At 45.0% G+C, this 13,781-nt stretch overlaps 1 protein-coding gene across 1 annotated transcript in view; it reads left to right on the top strand.

The window, feature by feature from the left end:
* Positions 1-1,623: 1,623 nt before the first annotated feature.
* PITPNM2 (phosphatidylinositol transfer protein membrane associated 2) overlaps positions 1,624-13,781 on the top strand; it is a 197,852-nt gene continuing 185,694 nt past the window's right edge. Inside the window, exon 1 of the mRNA XM_044990077.1 lies at positions 1,624-1,748. The gene's annotated coding sequence lies outside the window, so the exon portion shown is untranslated. The remainder of the gene's footprint in view (positions 1,749-13,781) is intronic.

Below are 13,781 nucleotides of genomic sequence, written 5' to 3'. Positions count from 1 at the left end.
ATATATTTTAAATAACCAATTATGTTGTCATTTTAAAATATGTTAGGAATCTGGTTACTTCTCAGGCTTCAAACCAGTATAGATCACTGTATTTTTCTTACTTTTATCCAATCTTGTTAGTGAGCAAAGATGTAAGAGTAGTCAGTGCGGCTAGTCTTGCTATGTATCTCAGAATCAATCACTGTGTTGAAATTGTAACAGGGCTGGGGTGCTGTGAATTTAAAGGACGGGGGTCTGGTGGGAGGTCAAATTAAATGAAAATGTTAGGCTTCCTAATTCTGGCCCTTAAGTTCCAACCCGGGCATGTGATGAAAAGGTAATGTTAAAAAAAAACAAAATAATCAGTAAAGGAGAGCTTATAGGATGCAGCTTAAAATTAACTTGAAATAATTACAAGCAATTGATAAGCCCCTAACATTTTGCATTATATTCATCAAGGGGTAAGGGGGAATCTTTCCTGGCCTAGGAAATGAATGAACCTTTAGGGCTTCACTAAACCATGTGATCTCTGTCCCAATCTTGATATTTTGAGCTTGTAATGATGACTGGTGCCTTGCACCCACACCCAGCAGTCATCTGAGGAGTTTTACCAATATTTGTTGTGCTAGGTGGGGGTTGCAATGCATGTGCTGAGGTCTTTCACTTAAATCCAGATGACCTGGTTTCTTTTCAGTGTGGATGGGAAGTCCCCTACATCCAGCCCTCAATGTACTCAGCCTTGCATTTGGCTATGTCCCTAAAGCCATTGATCTCAGCAATTACCATAGCAATAGCACTACGGTAAAGGTGTTTCCTAAATCCCTGAATGCACTGGCATTACTAGCATGAGCTGCTCCCTGTAGAGATGTGCCATGAGAAACAGGGTTATTTGGTGTACACTGTGCAAGACAAACATCCATGTATGACCTGAGAGTTAGGAGAGGTGGGATCCATTCCAGACTCTGCCATTAACTCACTGTGCCTTCTTGATGTAGTCAGTTGCCTTCTTGATACTTCAGTTTTGCAGCTGAGAAATGGGGATAAAGATGCTGACTTCCCTCGCTTTATAACACAGGTAGAGATCTAGCCCTGAGGAGTGCACTATAAGTGTATTATTAGTCCTTAGGCTAAGCCTAGACCGTTGCACCTGCCTTCATCCCCTGTGGGTGGGGCCTGGAAACTTCTTGAGTTTAGTCCCAGGGAACAGCAAGTTTGGAAGGGGGAGATTTCCCTGCCTCTCGCCCCACCTCTGTAAAGCACCCGTGAGCCGGAGCTGGGGTTTTCTCGCCAGCCGCAGCCCAGAGCCCGGGCGTGCAGCTGCCAGGTGGCCCGTGCCCAGCAGGCGCTGCCGTACCCCGCCGCGGCCTGAGGGGGGCGCACCGCGCCTGGCGGTCCCCCCGCGCTCCCGGGGCCGAGAGTGAGGGAATGCCTGCGAGCCGGGGAAGGAAGTGGCCGCGCGCTGCAGCAGTGGGCAAGGCTCGCGCCGGGAGAGGCGGCTGCCAGCCGGGTCCGTGTCGCTGCCGAGGGGCAGAGGGCGAGCAGGGGCGCCCCTCCCCCCTCAGCCGCTGCAGGAGCCCGCCCAGCCGCGCCGGCAGCCCAGGGCTTGCAGCGGCAGCTCCCCCCCGGCCAGCGGCACCGAGGAGCCCCGCTGCCCGCCCGCCCGCGCCGGGGATTATGCGAGAGGGAAGCGGGCAGGTCGGCAGCCCGCTCCTGGTAGCCGGGGAGAGCAGCAGCAGCAGCCACCGCGGCCGGCGGAGGAGCCGCAGCCGGTGCGTGGGGGGAAGAAGCCGCCTCCCGGGGCAGGCGCTGGGCGCGCGGGGCCCCTCGTCCCGGCGGGAGGGGGGCGCCGGGGCCGGCCGCCCCCTCCGGCTCCAGCGGCCTAGGCCGGCCCCGCGGCGACGCGGCTCTTCTGGGGGGCGCCCGCCGGCGCGGGGGGCGTGTGGCGCAGGGAGCCGGGCGGGTCCGCGGGGGGGCAGCAGGTGGCTGGACAGGCCCCCGGCTGGGCATCGCTCCCAGGGGAAGCGACCTCTGTCTCCGCTGGGCTCCACTCGGGCGTGAGTGGGTCGCTGCAGGGAGCGAGTTTCACCTTTCACCAGCTGTTTGGGGGGGCGGGGAGATACATTTTAATCCCCCCCCCTTCTTTTTTTGAAGCTGGTCAGGTGGGTTTGATGAGCACGCCCGAGTTGTGGATGGGAAAGCGCCCTACTCCCTGTGTTGCTAAGAAACAACCTCTTGGAGCTGCTGCACAGACTCCTGCGTTAATGGTCACTTCTGTGCCCGCAGATCCAGTCCCGTGCTTGTGATTACTACAAAGAAACCTTTCAGAGAGATGGAGGGGGCGGGTGTTGTTTTTCTTTTAAATGTACTTGACGCATGGACACTTCTATCCTAGAGACAACATTGTTTTGTTGTTTGCACTGACAGGCTTTCTAACATGGATTTCTTCCCGTGCTCTAGTTAGCAACACAGGGCTGGTAATGCACAGTGAGAGCGGGCTGTAAGAATAATACAAGTCACTTGCTGTTTCCAACCAAGTATTGCTAGAACTCTTCTGTGTTTTAACCTGCCCTGTGGCAAATGGGGTGTTTTGCCAGCAAAAAGTTTCCTAGGTAAATGAGGTGGCATGGTAGGAAAGACCGACTATTTTAATTATATTACAACAAATCTAAGAGCTGCAGCAATAACAATGCTGTTTTACAGAAAAGATGAACTGCTCATGATCTAGTTAAAATAACCCATAAATACCCTAAAATGTGGACTTTTCTGGTTTGGTGGCTACTTGTGCAGAGTGGCTTTCCTCTTAATTTTAGGCTGTAATTTGAATATAATGTCTGAGGAGATGTTTGTGTTTGAAAATATGAGGTAGCAGGTGGTACCTGTCTTTTGTTTCAAACCAGTAGATGGAACATTTTAGGTAGTTCATGTACTTGATGTGTATGAAATATTGCTGGGCTTCAGGGATACCACCCAGCTAGACTTTAAGGGTCATATAATTTTAATGCTAAAATTTATTATAAGCATGTGATTTATTTACCTTGGACCATAATGTTAAACTCATGACTTGAAGGTTAGGTTTTTTATTTGGTTTGGATTTTTTTTGTAAGTGAATTTAGTCCTACCAAAGGTGTCAGATTTGCATCCCTGGAGACTTCACTCTGCTCATCCCCAGAGCAGGTACAGCACAGACTGTGGCAGCACAAGCTTCCCTCAAGCTGCCCTGTAACACTTGTCAACTCTGACTTGGCTGGATCACTTTAGGGATGGAAGGGCAGATCTGTCTCAGTCCCATTTCAGTTCTAATCTCTCTGCTGAAGGTCCCCAGCTAGTGGGCTGACTTTCAGGACAAGGGCACTTCTCAAATTGAAATGGAGCTGTGACCACCAACTGGGTTCACATAATCCAGGGGTTCTCAAACTTCATTGCACCGCAACCCCCTTCTGACAACAAAAAGTACTACATGACCCCAGGAGGGGGAATCAAAGCCTGAGCCCACCCAGGCCCTTCTGTCCCTGGTGCGGAGGCCAAAGCCCATCGGCTTCAGCCCCAGTTGGGAGGCCTGTAATCTGAGCCCCGCAACCCCGGGCTGAAGCCCTTGGGCTTTGGCCCTGGGTGGTGGAGCTCGGTCTTCGGCTTTGTCCCCAGGTGATGGGGCTCGGGCTTCAATCCCGGCTCCGGGCCCCAATAAGTCTAATGCCAGCCCTGGCAACCTCATTAAAATGGGGTCGTGACCCTCTTTGGGGGGTCCCTACCCACAGTTTGAGAACTGCTGATGTAATCTATGAAAGAGTCACCAGATAGAATAATAGAAATGTAGGACTGGGAGGGACCTCAGTTGGTCTTGTCCAGTCCCCTGCACTGAGGAAGGACTAATTATTGTCTAGACATTCCTGACAAGTGTTTGTCTAACCTTCAAAATCTCCAATGACAAAAGAATCCATAACCTCCATAGGTAATTTATTCCAGTGCTTAACTACCCTGACAGTTAGGAAGTTTTTCCTAATATGTAACCTAAATCTCCCTTGCTGCAATTTAAGCAGCTTTGTCCCAAGCCATTCCCGCTGCAATCTGACTTGGCTTTCCCCTCTGGGAAGAGAGGTGGAAGGGACTTCCCCTTTCAGGGATCTGATTCTCTGGTTATTCGGGTGTTGGAGCATCTGCATGGAGGGAGGGGGAAAGCACCTTCATGCTACTTTTTGCAAAGGGGCTCTAAAGAGACATGCTGGCTGCTCCTCCATCCACCTGCTGGCTGCTCCTCCATCCACCTGCAAGGATTACGAGGACTGAATTTGCAGTATTCCCTGATAGCCTAGAGAGCTTTTGGACTGGGTTCTGGAGCTGCGTGTGTATATCCTCCCCATGGGGGGCCAATGGCACTGCACTGGTATGGTCTGGCAGCATAAAAAATGAGCTTTATAGAGTGCTGTTTATCCATAGCTCACAAAGGAGGCTAAGGCATTACTATCCGTAGTTAGGGAAACAGAGCACAGCTGACTTGCTCAAGACTGTGCCACACATCCATTGCAGGACTGGGAATAGCACCCTAGTCTCTGGTCTCCTAGTTCAGTGCCCTCTCCAGAGGCCCATGCTGCCTCCTGAAGATGGGCTGATTTTATTTCATTCTCCTTTGGCATCACTGATTCCAACTCTGTAGATTCCATTCCAAGCGTCTTGGTTTTGCAGTACAGTGCAATAAAACGTAAATTGATGCATGTGCTCAACTCCAAGTATGTGAGTAGTCCCATTAAAGTCAGTGGGACTGTGCAGTCTTTGTAAGCACAGGGGTTTAGTAATTAGTATGCACTGGCTTGATTTCATATTTGAATAATGTGGACTCATAAAACTCCCACTCCCTTTATTGCTTGATAGCCCCCCTTTCTACCCCCGATCCTTGATCCTCTGGAATATTTTTATCATGTTTATTTCTGCCATGTCTTTTTTGTGCGCCTGAGTAATAGAAGATTGATTGTGTTACAAAACACAACACTAGCTTCTAAGTGATTTTTCCACTCTTGAATAGTAGGCTGTCACTTTTGGGAGTGCACTGTTCTGACCTTTCACAGACCTCATGCCTGATATGTTCAATTGATCTTTGTGTGGCTGGTTATTTTAATGGTTAACCAGTTCATGGGCTTGTCCCTGAGTTGCTTGATGGCAGAAAATCCTTAGCATGAAATACAAAGTGAAGAACAGCTAAGCATGACAGAAGAATGGCCACAGACCAGTCCTCTCTTGCGGTTCTACGTTGCAGTGCTTCTTTACAATACTGTTCATGTATTCTGATCATGATAGCATCTCAAAGAAAGAGAGAGATGTGAGCAAATGACTGAGGCTTAGGGGTTAAAAATGTGGCTTGTTCCATGTCTTACCTTTGGTAGATAGAGCAGACTCCTGTTAGGATGTTAATTTGCATTAATCATATTTAAGTTTCCATAACTAACTTTTAATTAAAGCATGGTTGATACCAGCTTAATGAATGTACGTATGCAAGGCCATCTGCATGAATAAAAATGGTTTTTAATTCCCTTACTATTCCCTTTATGGCCCCTTAGATGCTTTTTGTGGCCATTTAAACAGCATATGGTAGCAGCTGTTCATCTTTTTAATATAACTTTTTTGCATCTGTGTTCAAGAAACAAGAATTATGTAAATAAACAACTATCTTGTATCTTTAAAATATTTTTTAAGTAACTTGGAACATGAAAAGGAGGTAAAATATGTCTAGGTGTGTGTATGAGAAAATGTTGCCTAATTTAGGACCTGATCCAGAGCCAGCTGAGGTTAATGGAGAGCCTTTTTGTTGACTTCAGTAGGCTCTGGATCAGCTGTTGGGCTCCAATTCAGCAAAACATTTATGTGCTTAAGTCTCACTGAAACCATTAAAAAAACCAACAAGGAGTTCTAGCCCACGAAAGCTTATGCCCAAATAAATTTGTTAGTCTCTAAGGTACCACATGTACTCCTTGTTGTTTTTGCTGATACAGACTAACACGACTACCACTCTGAAACCATTGAAACTTAAGCACTTGCTTTAACTGTTTTGCTGAGTAGAGGTGGATTGTTCAGTCTTAATGCACTCTGATCCTAAATCTCCTCTTATTTACAGTAACTTTTCACAAGAATAACTCTAATGACTTCAGTAGACTTAATCCTGATTTACACCTTGGTTAGTGAGAGCAGAATGAAGACCTCAGAGAGTGATTTTTGGATTGTAGTTTATTTAATGGTCATCTTTCATCAAAACAATAATTTCTGATACAATATCCCTGTTATTTTGGATTTGCTTCGGACAGCATATTTGAATGCCTTCAGTGTTGTGCATCGAACAGCCCAAACGTTTATTGTGAGCTGGCATCTGGTATGTGGGAGTTTTATGCGTCTGCTAATTTTAGTTAACAGCCAATTTAGAAAGACTGTGTTTTAGCCTGTTGAGAAATGCTAAAAAGTTGCAAGTGAAAGTGGGATGTTTTGGGGTTTAATTATTTTATTGATTTGCCTTTTTAATTTGAAATCTGTATCACTTCTGAGAGTTTTCTCTAATGCTGCATCGCATCTTCCAGGTAAGCTAATTTTTAAAAAGGCTCATTCAACTGCCCCAAACAGTTTTTTTTGGAATTTATGGACTTCAGCAAAAAAAATCTGTCCTATTTATTGTGATATCAACATAATCTCATAGCTAATTAGCCACACTGTATTTTAACAAACTGTTATGTGAGGGCCTGATTCAAGAGCTGCAGAGTAAAATGGTGCTCTTTATAGTGTAGAGTGGTAGCTGCTATTTATTTTTTTCTGAATCTAGCATGATTCATTACTGTGAATTTGTGAGAATGCAATAATGTGTTCTAGGACCAGTACAATCCACTGGGAAATATTTCTTCACCTGTCACTTTCCCTTTTAAGTTTTCTATAAAAAATGCATTTTTCTAATTTTAATTGTTTTAAATTAACAAATTAGAGAAAATTATTAATTTTTCTTCTAATTAATTTTGAAGCTGATTTGTAAAGAAAAGGAGTGCAATCAGTGTTTCTATTTAACAAAGCAAAAATTAGTGAAAGACAGTGTTTTTCAGGCCCAGATTTCAGGTTTTGTAAGCAAACAAGTGTTTTGCAAATCTCAATATGAATAGAAATATAGTTACAAAACTGAGGGGGGCTGGGATGGAGAGAATAAAATTAAACCTGCATTTGTTTATAACTTTTCCCGGGCAATGTTGGGAATCATTGTACAACATTGTACTAGGGCAGGAGAATCTGAAATTGAAACTTTTTATAAACCCAAAGTGTATCTGAGTAGTTCAGTTTCAGTGTCTAAGTTAAGTGTGGTGCCAGTTGTAAACAAACAACATGAATAGTGATGTAGGTGGGATTTTCAAAAATACGTAGCATCAGCCTCACTTGGCTCCCTTGAAAGTCAACAGGAGTTTTACCCAATAGGGGTGTTAAGTCAGGGCGAAGAGGTCCTGAAAATTCTACTTATAAAGTATCAGTAACTTGGGCAATGAGGTTAGTATGTGTAACTATCTGAATCGTGGCTCTTCAGCGAGTTGCACTGAGGGAACTGGGAAACAGTGTGAAAATACACCAGATCTTATCATGGATGATCCTTGCTTCTGGTGGATCACCTAAGATCTACAGGTGTCAGGAGTCAAATCTCCTTTCCATTCTGCAGGGGACAAAGGGCTACAGGGTTGAGTGGTTTGGAGCCCTTGTGATCACCCTCTGTACAAGGACAGATTTCGCCCAGAGGGGAGGGTGGAAGGATTCTCCTGGTCAGAGGATAAATAGTGAAGGAAGGTGCCACAGAGAAAAAGGTAACTGAGCTTGAAAATGTGTTTGCAAGCTCCAGCAAGGAAAAGTAGGAAGAATCCAATAACCTTAGAGCTAAAACAACCCCTGGAGAATACTTGAGGATACCAGAGGAAATCAGTGCAGGAAGATATTTCTGACTTTGAATGAAGGCCTCTTTTAGGGCTGAGCCTCATTGCCTGGTGCTCTTCTCTGTACAGTCCAGTCAGGGGTGGATTAGGGTTTTGTGGGGCCCTAGACCAGAGCAAATTGGGGCCCCATCCCTTCCTCCTGAAGTACCTCCCCACCCGCGGCGCTCCATGCTGGGCGAAGTGGGGCAAACCGCCGCGCTCTGACCCACTCCCCGGCAGGAGTGCCAGGTGGAGCAGGACAAGCCCTCAAACCCCGACCCAGCTCCCTGGCTGGAGTGCCCAGTGGGCGGAGTGGGTCGGGGTGCAGGGGCACCCATTTTTCTGGGGTCCCCCAGTTGGCCAGGTCTTCTGGGCACGGGCCCCATTGGCCCAGTGGCTAATCTGCCAATGAATCCAGTTATTTGTAGATCTTCGTAAAGGAGAGCAGGGAGGGATGCTGTGTAACAGTAATAGCTGGCATTGCTGTATACAGTGCCTTTCCATCTAAGGATCCTGAGGGATTTGATGAATGTTGACTAACCACTGTGCCACACAACACCTCTTTATGTTCAGAATGGGATGCATGAGTATCACTTCCCCTGCCGCTAAGTTGCAGCTGCCTCCTGGGATGGGCATGTCAGGTGTATATGAGTGTGCAGCAACAAAACAGTTGAGGACAGGAATTGACAAAGAATATTTTAGCCAATAAGACTGTGGGTAGAGTGTAATTGTCTGAGCTAGGATATAGGCAGCAGGCCAAGGTTACCCAGGCTCTTATAAAAGAACAGTAGGATCTTTTAATGACGATGTGTCATTAGGACTTCAGTTTTTGCATCTCTTCCCAACTCAGTTGCAGCTCCGGGGTTCCAAATGAACTGCTTCTGGACTGTATTCCAGCTTTGATGCAGCAGCCAAAACGTTTTGCTCAGATGAGTCTGACAAGGCTATAAGATCAGGAATCCTCAACCTTGTGGACAGTGAAATGCCCAGCAATGAGAAGAATGTAAGGAGTTGGCTATCCTGGATAGTTTTGGAAGAGTTACACAGATTCCATTTGGTTTTGCATGGTGTTTAGACAGCTGTGCTCAGTAAGGGCCATGAGAGTACTAACAGGAAACTTTATAACGGTTATGTGCACAGGGAAGGAACAGCACTTAGGCAGCTTAGAGAGAGACCTTGAATAAAATAAGCAATGATGATTCATCACTAACTATTCCCCCACCAGAGTGACTTAGCAGCTTAGCTCCCTAGCTGAGACTATGTACATCAGATTCCTGCTTGGAGTGAATTTTTATAGCCAATTTATAAGCCTAGGTGACCAGGGGAAAAGGGCAGAGAATTGGCTAATGTCCTAAATGGTGTGCTGTAGCAATCTAGAAAGACGCATCCCAGCATTCTTGTACTGTCAGGAGAGGTTATAAAAGACAATAGTGACTTAATGGTTTAAAGTTTTTAATTTGTCATGGTGAGTGCGACTAATTTGATGGATAGAAAAGATTACTATAATTTGTTTGGATTGCCGGTGCTTACATAACTAATCCTTAGCTACTAGTTCTAGCAAATTATCTGATTTAACCCATACAACCGTGTCCTCAAAAGGCATTCTCTTCTAACAGTGCAATGCCCTGCTTAGAAAGCGGGCATGTGTAACAGTACAGGCATATGGAGGACCTTGACATACCTTAGCACTTCACTGTTGAGAGCCACTGGAAAGGCCTCATTATCCCAAGATGTATAGGAAGAGTCAGGTCCTTGCAGGATGTTGGACGTATCATAAGGATTTAATTCTATTAAGTGCTTTAAAAGGGTATGGGGGGATTGCAGGTTTTTATAGTACAGCCATGGATCACTACTGTTCAGGTTACACAATGTGCCTTGAATTGGTTAGTCATCAGAAATCTGGTTTGGGGCTCAGTGCGCCACTTTTCTGTCAGCTCATTTTGAATTGAAGTCAACGAGTTATGACTTCTTGGGAAAGCTGGCAGGGCTGTGGCTATCTCTGAAGAGGTAAAGAATACTGTTGTGCCCTTGTATGTGAGTTTACGCTCAGGGTCCACTCCTGCTTCCAACAGAATTGGTAGGAGCTTGGAATTAATAGATTACGATTTTTCTTTTTTGCCTTCTGTCACAGAAAGGCACAAAATGGGGTGTGAATCTGTTATGATTTTTTTTTAAGCTCAATAGTTTTAGGTAATCTAAGGGGCCTCCTTTTAGGAAAAAGGAACAATGTAAAATTATTTTTCTCTATGTGAGCAGTTTACTTACTTTAATGTTGTTCTTCCCCCTTGCCCTTTTCTTTAAATGAAATAGAACATGGTTTTATGTTTATCATCTCAGATGAAATTGAAATGCAAATATTTACATCTTCTTGCTGTATCTCAGGTTGAAAATGAATTGTAGGCATTTCCAAGCTGTTTAATTTTCCCTTTCACTGAGTCGGTTGTTCCCCCTGCATGATGGAAACATGGATCCTAATTTCTTTTCAGTATTTCCCAGCCAGACTCTGCAGCTGGAGTTTAATGTCTAAATAACTGTGGATATCTCTGAAAACAAGAATTTAAAATGCTGTGGGGAAAAACCGAGGGCTTATCTCTCTCTAGATAACCCTTACCTCTTCTATATGCCCTTTATCTGACTATCTCAAAGCTCTTTGCAAAGGAGGTTGAAGTATCATCATGGCAATTTTACAGATCTTTACAGTGAAGCCTAAAGTCCTTTGTCCAAGTGAGTCAGCCAAAAAGCCAGGGAAAGAACCCAGGTCTGCTGTCTCCTAAACCAGTGTCCTATCTTTCGGTCCACACTAACTCTCATGATTATTCCCATGTAACCAAGCTGAGACTATTTTTCTGTTGAACAGTTCTGGCAGACAGGGCTGGCTGCAGGGTTTTTGCCACCCCAAGCAGTGGGGGAGGAAAAAAAAAAAGTCGCGATCAGCGGCAGCTCCACTGCGCCGCTTTCTTCTTTGGCGGCAATTCGGCGGCAGGTCCTTCCCTCCGAGAGGGACTGAGGGACCCGCCGCCAAAGAGCCCGACTTGCCGCCCCTTTCCCTTGGCTGCCCCAAGCACCTGCTTGCTGAGCTGGTGCCTGGAGCCGACCCTGCTGGCAGATCACTCATTTGGGCCCCTATCCTGTGCATTGTGTAGTCCCACCTATATAAATGATATGAACAAAAGCGCAGTAGGCACCATGGTGTGTGGGTTTTTTGAGAGGTTGTGTGTGTGTTAAATGCCACATTTACAAAGATTTGACGATTGTATTTGAATTTACTGCTGTTTTTCCCCTACTTAGACTATGAAATACTGCAGCTAATTTAACTATTGCAGAAGGTAAACACTTATTTTGTTTTTAATTGTCTCCACTCTAAAGTAACAGTCTGAAGAATGGTTCCCAAATATGCATTTAGCATGGCTACAATGTGTCCTATCTGTTTTGTGAACCCAGAATGACTCTTAAAGCTCACTATCTCTTGTGTAAACTCCCCTAAATGGGCTTTTCAAGGACAGAATTTATTTAACACACAGTAACTGCCAGGTAGAAATGCATATTAGGGCAAGCCTAATTGAAGCATTAACCTTTCGGCAGCAGCTCCTATGTAGCAAGCCTCTGTTCTAGCCTCATGTGTATTTTATCAGTTTGTTTGTTTAGTGTAACAGGATGAGTTTTTTACTCTCTGCATGCTTTGCTAGCTCTATTTGACAAGCTACTTGGCCAGAGATTCATATAATGATATTATTTGAACCAGGGCACTGGAAATACATCATCACTGCTCGGAGGGGAAAAAGCTGTATTGAATTAGGGGCTGATCTTTAACAGTGCTGATTATTCTTGCAGATCTGTGAGGAAAGCTGTTCAAAATGTTTTTCTCTCATACATTGTTTCCCATTCTGAGTTAATCGCCATACAGAGTGGACCGCACCACAGAGATGCACTAGTTCTGTTACATGCGCCTCCTTTCCCTTGACCCTGTGGAAGGCTCTTCTGTAGGCTTGTCAGAGGGCTCCGACTCCATGGATGGTGAGGGCATTTCTCTCTTCCCCCGCCCCCATGGAGATTCTCTTGCATATGATAATGTTGACATCACCAGCATCCTCTTATGTTGCATGATGTGATATGCCCTGGAGCGGAGTTTCCAGCAGCTGCCAGTGGGGAGTCCATGGGAAGTGCTGTGGAACTGAGTAGAAGCACTGGGCCCTGCAACTAGCCTGTGTCCAGCATGGATGTCAGGATGCCTGTAAGTTTATGGAGGAAGAACCCTGTCGTTCCCCAGTGAACAGTTAAAGTTTCCTGTGGAATCGGCTTCCTTCTGCTGGTTTCTCCACATTAGGGGATGATACTGCCAATTGTTAGGTTTTTTAAATAAACTACTGAACCTATCCTGCCAGGACATGTGCTAACCTCTCTGGCAATAATGGCTTTCCTTCCCCGCCCCCAAGCCTTGGTGAGGCCAAGTCCCTCCCTCTCTTACAATCATACAGCCCTGTTGATTTCGGTAGGGCTGCAGAAATGTAACTGAGAGCAGAATGTGGCCCATGTAAGCACTGGAGTTGTTCTGTGTTGCAGGCTCTTCTTCAGAGAAAAGAGAGTTTCAAATTTGGTTTTTGATTTTCAAAATGGGGCCACCTTTCCTAACACACACCCTGCAGGAATAGTATTAAAATTACCAGTGTCAGTGGTTTTTATAGTGAGAAACATGGCTGTAATAAAATGAGCATGATTCTACTAGTACTTACTCACCATGTCTGCATGCTGCGTGTCTTTGAGCCATACCTGATAGCTTTAGTGACAAAACCCTGTTTTGACTCCTTGGTAGCAGTGCGGAGCTTAAAGAGCAGGCAGGAATATCTTTTATCTTATGCATCATCAATAACATTTTCATCTAAGTTGCGTTAGCAGTTTTTTACTGCTGCTTATCTGAGGCAGACCTTGGCTTTCAGACCTCATGTTGAGTGTGCAGCACCAGCAGTTGGAATATGCATCTTCTGTTGTAAACTGACCTGAAACCACCAAGAGAATAAACCTGGAACCCCATGATATCAGTTTTACAGCTGCTTCTCAGAGGAGAGCTGCATATTTAATATTACTAAGTACTTGAAAGAGATCTGGCAGTAAACTTGTAATTGTTAAATTTTTGTGCATAATTTGGTGATATTGTTATGAAATCTACTGTAAATGAGTTCAGCTCTTAAAAACTTTATTTGTAGACAGGCATGAACTAGGGCCGTTCATTTTTTTTCTCAGTGTACTCTAGTCAGGTTCTTATTCCACAGCCTTTACTGTAGCATCTGTAAGGCAGATGTTAACATTACACTTACTTATTTTTGATAAACTACTGAAAATCAGAGTTGTACAGTAGATCACATAACTGAATACCAGGGTGAAGTTAAATCGCTAACTTGGGGGGAATGGGTGAGATGCCTTTTCTCCAGAATCAGTTGCTGAATTGGCAATACGTTCCTTCTGCTAACATATGTTAATCTGACTAGCTATAGCTGGAGTGAATATTTAAAGCTCTTCTAGCAAAGATTTCAGCAGCAAAACAGTTAGCTTTTTTATATGATTAAAACTCTGATGTAAATCCTACCAAAGCTGTTTGTTTTCAGGGGTAAATCCAATTTAAAGCCAGCTTCCTAAGTCTGTTCCTACTTTAGTCACTTGGGGTCTCTATCAGTGAAGGCCAGCAGGACTGGCTCCTAAATTGTGGCCATATGCCACTACTATATCTAGGAGAGGGGAGAAATGCAGCTGAGGTCACTACTAATCCTGCATGAAAAGCAAAAGCTCAACATCTCTGAGTTTCCGATATGGGGTCTAAGGAAAGTTAGGCGCAATGAGGGAAGGGAAATCCAAAGCACTGTACAGGACACTGGAAAGCCGACTTAACTTAAATCA

This window comes from Mauremys mutica, chromosome 16 (assembly GCF_020497125.1).
Source record: "Mauremys mutica isolate MM-2020 ecotype Southern chromosome 16, ASM2049712v1, whole genome shotgun sequence".
NCBI classification, from domain to species: Eukaryota; Metazoa; Chordata; order Testudines; family Geoemydidae; genus Mauremys; species Mauremys mutica.
This window is presented reverse-complemented; position numbering and strand designations above follow the sequence as displayed.